We start from the raw sequence: 12,360 nt of genomic DNA on the forward strand, positions 1-12,360 counted from the left end.
TTGGGGTAGAGATCCACACAGAGAGACTGGTAAATGTCAGGGGGTTGGAGGTGAAATTGATGGAATTCGGGGTAGAGATGCACACAGACAGACTGGTAAATGTCAGGGGATTGGAGTAGAATTGAGGCAATTTGGGGTGGAGATGCACACGAGATACCGGTAAATGTCAGGGATTGGAACAGAATTGAGGTAATTTGGGGTAGTGATCCACACAGAGAGAGACCGGTAAATGTCAGGGGATTGCAGTAGAATTGACAGAATTTGGGGTAGAGATCCAAACACAGAGAGACCGGTGAAGGTCAAGGGTTTGGAGTAGAATTGAGGCAATTTGGGGTAGAGGTGCACACAGAGATACCGGTAAATGTCAGGAATTGGAGTAGAATTGAGGGAATTTGGGGTAGAGTTCCACACACAGAGAGACTGGTGAAGGTCAAGGGATTAGAGTAGAATTGAGGCAATTTGGGGTGGAGATGCACACATAGATACCGGTAAATGTCAGGGATTGGAGCAGAATTGAGGTAATTTAAGGTAGGGATCGACAGAGAGAGACCGGTAAATGTCAGGAGATTGGAGTAGAATTGAGGGAATTTAGTGTAGAGATGCACACAGAGAGACCGGTGAATGTCAGGGGACTGGAGTAGAATTCAGGCAATTTGGGGTAGAGATCCACACAGAGTGACCTGTGATTGTCAGGGGATTGGAGTAGAATTGAGGCAATTTGGGGTAGAGATCCTCACAGAGAGACCAGTAAATGTCAGGGGATTGGAGTAGAATTCAGGAAATTTGGGGTAGAGATCCTCACAGAGAGACCGGTAATTGTCAAAGGTTTGGAGTAGAATTGAGGGAATTTGGGGTAGAGTTCCACTCAGAGAGACCAGTGAATGTCAGGGGACTGGAGGAGAATTGAGGTAATTTGGGGTACATGTACACAGAGAGACTGGTAAATGTCAGGGGATTGTAGAAGAATTGAGGGAATTCGGGGTCAGATACACAGAGTGACCAGTAGATGACAGGGGAGTGTTGTAGAACAGAGGGAGCTTGGGCACAGTTACTCGGTTCTCTGAAAGTGGAATTGCAGGTAGACATGTTGGTGATTAGTGCGTTTGACACACTAGCCTTCATCAGTCAAGGCACCTAATATGGGAATTTGGAGGTTATGTTGCAGTTGTATATGAATTTGATGAGGGCATTTTTAAAATAACACAAATAAATTGCTGAACGAAATCAAGTCACAGCAATAAACATTCGATGTTTTGGCCCAAGACCCTTCATTGGGTTTCCCTCTGTATGTCTGCACTAATCCTATTTGCCTGTATTTGGGCAAACTGGATTAAGGTATACATCTGTGGAGGATGGTATGGGCAAGGTGGGCTGAAGGTGTCTGTGATGTAAGATTCCATCGTGCAGTATACATGGATGACTTTGGAAAAGCTTGGATTTAGTACTCATCCTCAAGAGGCAGTGCTTCAAGAAGGTGGCATCAATCCGTCACCGATTGGGACGTGCCTTCTTTTCATTACTAACATCAGGGAGCAGGTAAAGGAACTAGAAGACCCACACTCAAATCCTCAGGAACAGTTTATTCCCCTCTACCATTAAATTCATGACCAGTACCTGAACTAGTATCAGTAAAACTAGTCAGTAACAGTGATAAAACTACCGGATTGTTATAGACAAAGCTGGATCAGTTTGACAAGCGCAGAAAAGATTTACAAGACTCAAAGGACTGAGCTGTAGAGAGAGATTGTGCTGACTAGTTTATTGCTTGGATTGTCGAAGACTGAGTGGTGACCTTATAGCGGTGTATAAAATAATGAAGGGCATAGATAACGCGAATGCACACAGTCTATTTCCCCCAGGATTGGGGAATCAAGAACTAGAGGGCACAGGTTTAAGGTGAGAAGAGAAAGATTTAAAAGAACCTGAGAGTTCAACTTTTTCACCCAGACAGTGCTCAGTATATGGAATGAACTGGCAGAGGAAAGTATAAGACCATTAGATATAGGAGCAGAAGTAAGCCACTTAGCCCATTGAACTACCACCATTCTATCATGGTTGATTTATTATCCTTCTCAACCCCATTCTCTTGCCTTCTCCCAATAACTTATCAACCTCCACTTTAAATATACCCAGTGGCCTGTTCTCCACAATGAACTCCATAGATTCACCACTCCCTGGCTGAAGGAATTTCTCCTCATATCTAATCTAAAGGAATATCCTTCTATTCCGATGCTGTGTCCTCTGGTCTTAAACTCCCCCACTATAGAAACCATCCTCTCCACATCCACTCTACTTAGGCCTTTAGAGAGAGGCAGGGACATTAGCAACATTTAAAAGGCACTCGGACAGGTACATGGATAGGAAAGGTTTAGAGGGTTATGGGACAAATGCAAATAAATGGGATTAGCCTTAGCAACCAACCTGCACAACCCTAATCACTACAGTATTGCAACTCTTTGACTATTTTGATTACTTTGCACTAAAATTGACTTAATTTGTGTACCAATTGTGTTCTTTCTTGTTAAAATGTATTTAATTTGTGTTTCTTTTGTGAATGTATAATTTATGCCACATCTCAGATGCTCTATGCCTGTGATGCTGCTGCAAGTAAGTTTTTCATGTCACCTGTGCATACATGCACTTGTGCATGTGACAATAAATTCCACTTTGATTTTTGACTAGCTTAGCTGGAGTCTGGGTCAGCATAGGCTGGTTGGACCAAAGAGCTTGTTTCCATGCTGTATGACTGCGACACTTAAACTCTTCTATGAGAAAAAAAAACCCTGGTCCTTCCCCACTCTGGACCATGTGTAACTCCAGACTTACATAGATCCAGAAACAGACATAGACACAGAAACAGGGCTTTGGCCCAACTTGTCCATGCTGACCACAGCATCCTTCCTGCTAGTTGCAGTTGCCTACATTGGGTCCATAATCCTCCAAGCCCCTCCCCTCCATGTACTATACCTATCCAAGTACCTCTTACAGGTTGCAAATGTACCTGCTTCAACCACTTCCTCTGGCAGCTTGTTCCAGATATCTGCACTCTATAGTTTTGGACTCCCCAACCCTGGGAAAAAGACTATGACCATCCACCTTATCCATACCCCCATACCCCTCATAGAGCATTAAACATAGAATAGTACAGAAGAGTCCAGGCTCCTTGGCCTATGATGTTGTACCAACCTTTTAACCTACTGCAGGATCAATCTAACCCTTCCCTCCAACAGAGTTCTCTATTTTTATTTCATCCATGTGCCTGACTTACAGTCTCTTAAATGTCTCTAATGTATCTGCCTCTAACACCACCCCTGGCAGAGCATTCCATGCAGACACCATTCCCTGTGTGGGAGAAAAAAAAAACTACCTCTGACATCTCCTCCCTATACTTTCCACGAATCACCTTAAAATTATGCCCCCTCATATTAGTCATTTCTATCCTGGGAAAAAGGCACTGACTATCCACTCTATCAATGACTCACCATTTACACCTTTTATTCTCCTATGTTCCAAAGAATAAAAACCTGGCATGGCCATCCTCTCCCTGTAACTCAGACCCTCTAGTCCAGGTAGCATCCTCATAAATCTCTCACTCCATCCTCTCCAGCTTGACAATGTCTTTGCTATAAAAGGGTGACCAAAATGGTACACACTACTCCAAGTGTATCTTCACCAATGATTCATATAACTGTAATAAGTACAGTATATTGCAGATGACACAAAGGTTGAGGTACTGTGGAGAGTGTAGAAGGTTGTTGTTGGTTACAATAGGACATTGACAGGAAGCAGAGCTGGGCTGAGAAGTGGCAGATGCAGTTTAATTCAGAAAAGTGTGAATTAGTATACTTCACAAGGTCAAACTTGAAGACAGGGTACAGGGCTAATGGCAGGATTCTTAGCAGCGTGAAGGAACAGCGGGATCTTGAGGTCCATGTCCACAGATCCCTCAAAGTTGTCACGCAAGTTGATAGGGTGATTAAGAAGATGTATTGTGTGTTGGTCTTCATTAGTCAAAGGATTGATTTTGAGACCCTTGAGGTAATGTTGCAGCTCTATAAAACTCTGTTTACTCTACACTTGGAATATTGTGTTCTGTTCTGGTCTCCTCATTATAGGGAGGATGTGGAAGCTTTAGAGAGGCTACAGAGATATACCAGATGTTGCCTGGATTAGAGAGCATGTCCTTTGAGGAAAAGTTGAGTGAGCTAAGACTTTTCTCCTTGGAATGAAGAAGGTTGAAGGGAGACTTGATACAGGTGTATAAGATGATAAGAGGATTAGATAGAGTGGACAGCCAGAGGCTTTCTCCCAGGGCAAAAATTGCTAATACGAGGGGGACATAATTTTAAAGTAATTAGCAGGAAGTATAAGGGGGTATTAGAGGTAAGTTATTTACACAGAGAGTGATGGATGCATGGAGTGCACTCCAGGAATGGTGGTAGAGGCAGGTACACTTGGGACATTTAAGAGACTCTTAAATGGACATATGGGTGATAGAAAAATGAAGGTCTATGTGGGAGGAAAGGGTTAGACTTTTTTCTGCAAATGACATTTTTCTGACTATAACTGCAGGAATTATACATTAATCTCTATAATTACAGCGAATCACATCTGTGTGAAGTTGAAGGAGCTTGTTGGTGTATATAACTTTATTGCAACATTTGTTATCATCATACTGTGAAATATCTGTACATAAAAAATCATGTCACAGGTAGTATTAGAGATTGATAGATGCATTTGCAATTACAAGCACAGGGTCAGTGTTAAAATGCGTTAAGTCTGTCACTGTGTTGCAGGGACACTGTGTGATATTTGGATGTGTTGTAACAATATATCACCGAATTAAAATGAGAACAATATTGTAATGAGTTATATCTGGACATAAATACAGGGGCATGAGACAATTTTGGACAGGATTGTAATGTGTTACTCTGATATCGCTGTTGGAACATGACAGTGTATTTATCCACGAGTATTAGGCTGCTGCAGGTTAGCATTCAATTTGTTAGGTCTGGCTGAGATTTCAAGAATAGTTGCCGTGATATATTAACAGGGCAGGAGCATTCGGGGATAATACCCAGAACCTCAGGTCCACGGAATGCCTGTGGATCAGAGGTCGCCAAGAGAGAAGGCTGAGTTGGAGCGCATCACTGAAGCGTGTCCTCTGGTCGCGTGATGAAGCTCGGAATGGAACGTCTGTTCTGGGATCCCGGGTAGGGAGAGGGGGCCAGGTGGCCTGTCCGGCGAAACTGACGGGCCATGGCTGGAGCCTCAGGATCGGGGAGGGGGCAGTTGTTAATCTGGGAGAGGGCAGGTATCTCGGTTTACCTACCCACTAGAGCCAGTGTTGGTGGGGTCTGCGAAGTGCGGTGAGTCGCGAGCTGCGGGCAGTCCAGGTTTGGGAGGTGTACCAGAGGGCAGGGATGACTGCTCTCCCGTAAATCGCAAGGTTTTTAAAATGGATTCGATGTATGCGTCTTTCCGCCTTTTCCCTCAGTCGACCGAAAGCTGCGTGTGGGTGCAGCGAGGGAGGTGGTAAGTTTCTCCATTTATCTGTATATGCATGATATGCATTTATCTGTAAGGTGTGTCTTTGTGTATTTGGGGTGTATTTAATTGTTAGAAGAACTATTAAAATGTATTATTTCTTCCATTAAAACTTGTAAGCATTTTTCTATAAGGGCTGTTCTTTCGTAACTAGATTTGAGCCCGTCCCAACGCCTGTATGAGGGCGGATAACATCAGGCAGATCCTTTCATCAACTTTAAAGTCGAAATGGCTTTTGCTGAACGAACCACCTGGTTCGTTCGGGGGTATTACACCGGAGATGGGAATTTTGGTAATGAGAACGCGCCATTGTTAAAGGGATTTTATTTTGCTTGTTACAGTCGAGTTGTTTTTCAGGGCCGGTTGTTTCCTGTTCGGTATTGCGGGGAGTTATAAAAGATTAAAGAGGTGAACCCTTTGTAAATGAGGGAGCAGAGGAACTTTCTCAAGGTCGTAAATTTAAACAACTTTTGGAGGTCAGTAGTGACTGCAGCCTCAGTGGGGATATGTCGAGTGGGTGGGGAGAGCCGAGAGGGCACTGAGAACAGGTCAGGGCAGGCGAGGGGTGGGGAGGGGAGCAATAAGAAAGATGGAGAGGAAATGGAAGAGACTAAATCGGCTAGAGGGAGAGAAAGAGAGAGGGGTGGTGCAACTGAGGGAGAACAGAGGTACAGAAAGATGAAGAAAGCAAGAAGGTGGTAGAGGGAGACGCAGTTAGAGAGACAGAGAAACAGACAGTTAAAAAGATGAATTGGTAAATAAGTAAATATTGTAACATAGTAGATATCATCTGTAGTATCGACCATCAACACAGAGAGCGAAAGACCTGACCTAACCTTAAACAAAAAGAAAACTGAAGTAATGGTAATGTCAAAGAAACCTGATATCCCAAACTGTATTGGGCAATGAAATCCTGAAACAAGTTCACAACTTCAAGTACCTTGGATCATGGGTAACATCTGATGGAAAATGCGAAACAGACATAAAAGCAAGAATAGCAATGGCAAGAACAGCACTTACAGAAATGAGAAACATCCTAACGAATAAGAAACTAGCAATTGACATCCGCCTTAGAATTCTCAGCTGCCACATTCTTCCTATATTGATGTTTGGCTGCGAGTCATGGACCATCACAAATGCAATGGAAAGAAGAATCAATGCAGCAGAGATGTGGTTCCTCAGAAGAATGCTATGTATATCATATATGGACAAGATAACCAACGAAGAAGTTCTACAGAGAACGAAAACAAAACGTACATTACTTAAAAAAAATCAGAGAACAGCAATCAAAATTCTTTGGACACATCATGCGAAGAGAGACATTAGAACATTTAGTTACAACTGGAAAGCTGGAAGGAAAAAGAAGCAGAGGCAGACAGAGAATGAAAATGATAGATGAATAACATCATGGTTAGAAACAGGGGAGGCAACAACTACAATTCGGAGGGTCAGGGACTGTGATGGATGGAGAGACATGATCGCCCACGCCGAATGGCAAGGCACCTGAATGACTGAATTGTAACATGGACAGCGGTACAGTAAAAAACTGGTCTTGCATATTGGGCACACAGATCAATTCGTTCAACAGTACATGAGGTACTACAATAACAATAAATAATTTTTATTGCAAATAAAATTTATTTTGGATTTAAATAAATGTAATTTAACACTGTCTATAAACATAAGAATAAAGAAGCATTGTAGGCTTTATTCTTGTAAATATTTATTTTGAATAAAGTTTATTTTAGATTTAAAAACAGCAGAGGAACAGGCCCTTCTGCCCACAGTGTTATACTGAAATAATGAAACTTGTAATCAAATATCTAACTAAACTAATCCTTTCTGCTTACAGTATCCATCCATTCCACACCCATGTGCCTCTCTAAGAGCCTCTTAAACATCTCTTTTGTATCTGCCTCCACCACCATCCCTGGCAACACATTCCAGGCACCCCCTGCAACTCAAGAGAAAATAGACCAAGTTTGTCCAACCTCTCCTTATTGCACAAAGCAGAATAAAGTGTTACAGTTACAGAGAAAGTGCGGGCAGATAATAAGATGAAAGATCATAATGAGGAGGTAGATTGTGAGGTCAAAAGTCCATCTTATACTAAAAATCCATTCAAGAGTCTGATAACAGTGGGATAGAATCTGTCCTTGAGCCTGGTGCTACACGTTTTCAAGCTTTTGTGTCTTCTGCCTGATGGGAGAGGGAGAAGAGAGAATGTCCATAGAGGGGGGCTGGTTTCTGAGATGTGCTGAACTGTGTCCACAACTCTGTTCAATTTCTTGCAGTCATTGGCAGAGCAGTCGATGTTGCAAGCCATGACAGGATGCTTTCTGTAGTGAATCTGTAAAAAAAATTTCTAATAATCAATGGGGTCATGCCAAATTTCTTTTGCTTGAGGAAATTGAGACATAGGTGAGCTTTCCTGGCCATGACATTAATGTGGTTGGACCAGGACACATTGGACTAGATGATGTTCACCCCTAAGAACTTGAAACTCTCAACCCTCTCAAACTCAATATTGTTGTTGTAAATAGGAGCATATGCACTACTTGCCTGTCTGATCTCAATGAGCAGCTCTTTCATTTTATTGACATTAAGGGAACAGTTGTTGTCATGGCACTATGTCACTAGGCTATCGACTTCCCGTACTCCGACTCATCAATATTGGAGATTTGCTGTTGGTGCTTTGTTGCCCTTATTCTACTGAACATTGTGGGCATGCTACGGTGGAGTTGGAATGTGAGGTGACACTTTAGGTTGTTTTGGTTGTTAATGCAAACACATTCTGCTGAATGTTTTGATAAAGATGTGATAAATAAGTGAATCTGAATCCAAGATATGGTGCACTACATTGGTGTTAGAGCAAAATCTGGTCACGCAGACATGAGTATACAGGATGTAGAGGAGGGGGCTGAAGATGTTGCTGCCTCTCCTTACTGATTGTAGGCTGTTCCTCAGGAAGTCGAGGATTTGGATGCAAAGAGAGATGTTGAGCCTCAGGTCTTGGAGATGTGTTTGCTTGGAATTATCATATTGAAGACGGGGCTGTAGTCAATAATTAATATGCCTCAAGAAGGTGGCATCCATCTCGAAGTACCCTCACCATCCAGGAAATGCCCTCTTTGTGTTACTAACATCATTGAGGAGGTACAGGAGCCTGATGGTCCACACTCAATACTTCAGGAACATATTCTTCCCCTCTGCAATCAGATCTCTGAATGATCCTGCTTTTGCACCATTTGTTTATATTTTTTAACTTGTAGAAATTCTTTATGAACTGTACTGCTGCAAAACAACAAATGTCATGACATATGTCAGTAATAATAAACCTGATTCTGATTCTATCTAAAGTAGATGTCTTTACTGTTCAGATTCTCCAGAGAGGGGTTGAGGGGGGGGATACTGTGAGTGGGGGGGGGGTAGAGAGAGGCGGGGAGGTGGGAAGGAGGGAACATCAGAGGGAGACGGGGAGAGAGAATGCAAGAGGCAAAGAGAAAGGGGAAGGCAGACACATATAGAGAAGACATGACAAAGCACAGGGAGCAAAGAGAATATAAACAGGGATGAAGGCAGAGTGTGAGACAGAGAGAGGGAGAGTGAAACAGAGCTGGGAAGAAATGTCAGAGCAGCCTTGATAAATCAGGTGCCTGAGGCTTGCAATTCAAGCCCAGATGTGTCGTCATTCCTGTGGTATCTGGTCCAAACCTCAAATCTACAAGCCAGCACTGCAGATTGCTGGCTGAGAAACAGGTATGTCTGCAGTGTAGGGTGATGTCCAACATGTGTACTGGTACAATGAATGGTCGGGTGTGTGTCTGTGTGTGCAGGGGTGTTATAAGTGTGTTTCTTCTTTGTGTGTCTTCTCATGTTTCCACAGATATACAGCCACTAGTTTCCATAAATAGATCTATGTAGATTTTTGTATATTTTTTTGTATATAGGTAGACAGAAACAGATAGATACTTAAATTGAGAGATAGCTAGCAAATTGAAAGACACATAACAAACCAATAGTCAGCTAGCCAGATAGCTAGATAGGCAGGTAAATAGAATGAAAGAAAGAAAAAGAAAGAAATAGATAATCAATAAATAGAGAGACAAATAAGCAGACAGTAATAAATAGAGAAAGAAAAAAGAGAAGTGAAAGATAAGTGACTGGCTACTTTTTCAATACAATAAGGAAAACAAGTTAGTCGTAATTACAGAATGATAAATATAATTGTTAATTTGTAAATTGGGGGGGGGGTTCAGAAACAAGTAACTTTACAACTTCTGACAACAGATAGATAGATAGGCAATAGATAGTTGTGGGTTCTACAGGCAATCAGTTATATGTTAGAGTTTGTGCTTCCAAAGTTTCAACCTAATACATTATGGCATCCAATATTTAATTTGTCATGGTTTGCCTTTTCTTAGCAATTATTTGTTGGAGAGGAACTGGCTCGCATGCTCCCAGAGAGCACTTCTCCCATCCCACCCCCCAACTAAGTCAGATGAGGGGTTGTTTGAAGTGAACCTATTTCTCTGTATAGGAGGATCCAAACAAACCCAGGACTCAGAGAAATACGGAAAACTGCAGGAAATTGGGACTAGCTGGGTGGATACCATAGTCGGCATGGACTTATTCAACCAAAGGGCCTGTACCTGTGTTGTATTACTCTAGGGCTCTAAGAACATATGGCCAAAGTTGTGAGCTTCAGCACCAAACATCCACCCAATCTACTGTAACACCAACCCAATCACCTACAGTGGTGCAGTGAGTAGAGTGCCTGCCTCACAGCCCCAGAGACCTGGGATTGATCCTGATTGGCGCTGTGTGTGTGGAGTTTGCACGTTCTCCCTGTGACAGCGTGGGTAGCCTCTGGGTGCTCTGGTTTCCTCCCACCTCCCAACGATGTACAGGGCCGTTATCCTTGGTTACTATGAATTGCCTAAGTGTAAGGTGATATAGGATCCTCAGAATGGGGTGTTAATGGGAAAGTGAGGGAGAATTGGTGGCAGGGACTGGGATAGTTGTAACAGTTGGCAGAGACTTGCTGGGCCAAATAGTCTCCCTTTCTGTCAGTGAGAAATGTTAAATAGAAATGTATACACTGGCCTGTTTATCCTCTAAACTCACTAACAAGTGAACTAGTTTATTATTGTTACACGTACTGAGGTACAGTGAAAAGTTTGTCTTAAACACTGTTCATACAGATCAGATCATCACATCAGTCCACTGAGGTAAAACAAGGTACAGTAAAACAATAACAGAATGCAGAATAGAGTGTTACAGTTACAGAGAAAGTGCGGTGCAGGTAGACAATAACGTGCCCAGGCCACAACAAGGTAGCTTGTGAGATCAACGGTCCCATTGTATCATACTAAGGAACCATTCAATAGTCTGATAACAGTGGTGTAGAGGCTGTCCTTGAGCCTGGCAGTATGTCCTTTCAGGCTTTTGTATCTTCTGCCCGATGGGAGGAGGAGAAGAGAGAATGTCCGGGGTGGGTGGGGTCTTTGATGATTCTGGCTGCTTTGCTGAGACAGTGAGAAGTGTAGACAGATTCCATGGAGGGGAGGCTGGTTTCTGTGATGTGCTGAGCTGTGTCACATCTCTCTGCGGTTTCTTGTGGTCACGGGCAGGGCAGTTACTGTCCCAAGCTATTGTGCATCTAGACAGAATGGTTTCTATGGTGCACCAGTAAAAATTGGTGAGGGTCAAAGGGGACGTGCAGAGTGTCTTTAGCCTCCTGATAAAGTAGAGGCATTGGTGAGCCTTCTTGTCTGTGAATTCAATGTGGTTAGACCAGGACAGGGCTTTTGGAGGTGTTCACACCTATAGGAACTTGAAGCTGTCAACCTCAACACTGTACAGGAGCATGTGCTCAATCCCCCTTCCTGAAGTCAACGGCCAGCTCTGTTGATGTTGATGTTGAGGACAAAGTTGTTGTCATGACACCACGTCACTAAGCTCTCTGTCCCCTTCCTGTAATCTGCATCATCGTTATTTAAGATACATTGTGAATTTGCAACTACCACCCTGCATACCCATCCCCACATCGCATCCTTACCAATGCAACTGCACATCCACCACCCTACTTATTCCCATATCCACCCAGCCATCCAAGAATCCACCTGCACACCCACCAACTCTACCTCTTCCATTCCTCCTGTTTCTCTCTATCTTACTCCCACACTCTCTTCTTGTCCTCTCTTTCTGCCTTACTCTTTCTCTCTTTCACTCTCTCCATCTCTCTCTTTCTCTTACTCCCCTTCTTTCTCTCTTTGCCTTCCACACTCTTCCACTTTCTTTCACATTCTCTCTTTCTTTGTCCCCTTCCTTCCCTCTCTCCACTGCCAACACTGTGACTGGTTATCGAGTTGGGATGAGTGATTGCAGAGAGGAGGCCAGCTTCAATATGTTCTTGTCATCAATAACTCCTCAGCAAAGGCTCTCAGTGTGAAGCTCTGGGCAAAACCACCTCACTACTATGGAAATGGATTCCCGTGTGTGTGTGTGGAGGGGTGGGCAGGGGAGAGAGAAGAGGGGAAACAAAGGGGGAGAGGGAGTGTGGAAGGGAGAGAGAGTTGGGCAAGGGAGCAGAGAAAGTGGGGAAGAGAGTAGGAGTAAGACAGGAGAGCACAACCCTCATCACTACTTCAGTTTAGCAACACTGTAACCACTTTGCAGTACAATGTTCTGACTGTGTTCTTGTAAAAATTGTGTATAGTTTATATTTAATTTGTTTTTCTTGTGAACCTTGTGTCTTGGGCGCTTCATGCCTGTGATGAGATGCTGCTGCAAGTTTTTCATTGCACCTGT

General features: G+C 43.1%; 1 protein-coding gene across 3 annotated transcripts in view; it reads left to right on the forward strand.

The window, feature by feature from the left end:
- The window catches only part of LOC140191598 (homeobox protein Hox-C8-like), a 129,691-nt gene that overhangs the window by 73,454 nt on the left and 43,877 nt on the right, over positions 1-12,360 (forward strand). The window contains exon 1 of one of the 3 annotated variants that reach the window (XR_011883855.1): positions 5,153-5,535. The exons of the other annotated variants lie outside the window; for them this stretch is intronic. The gene's annotated coding sequence lies outside the window, so the exon portion shown is untranslated. Of the gene's footprint in view, positions 1-5,152; positions 5,536-12,360 lie in introns of those variants that run through there. 3 annotated transcript variants of the gene reach the window in all.

Source organism: Mobula birostris, chromosome X (genome assembly GCF_030028105.1).
Source record: "Mobula birostris isolate sMobBir1 chromosome X, sMobBir1.hap1, whole genome shotgun sequence".
NCBI classification, from domain to species: domain Eukaryota; kingdom Metazoa; phylum Chordata; class Chondrichthyes; order Myliobatiformes; family Myliobatidae; genus Mobula; species Mobula birostris.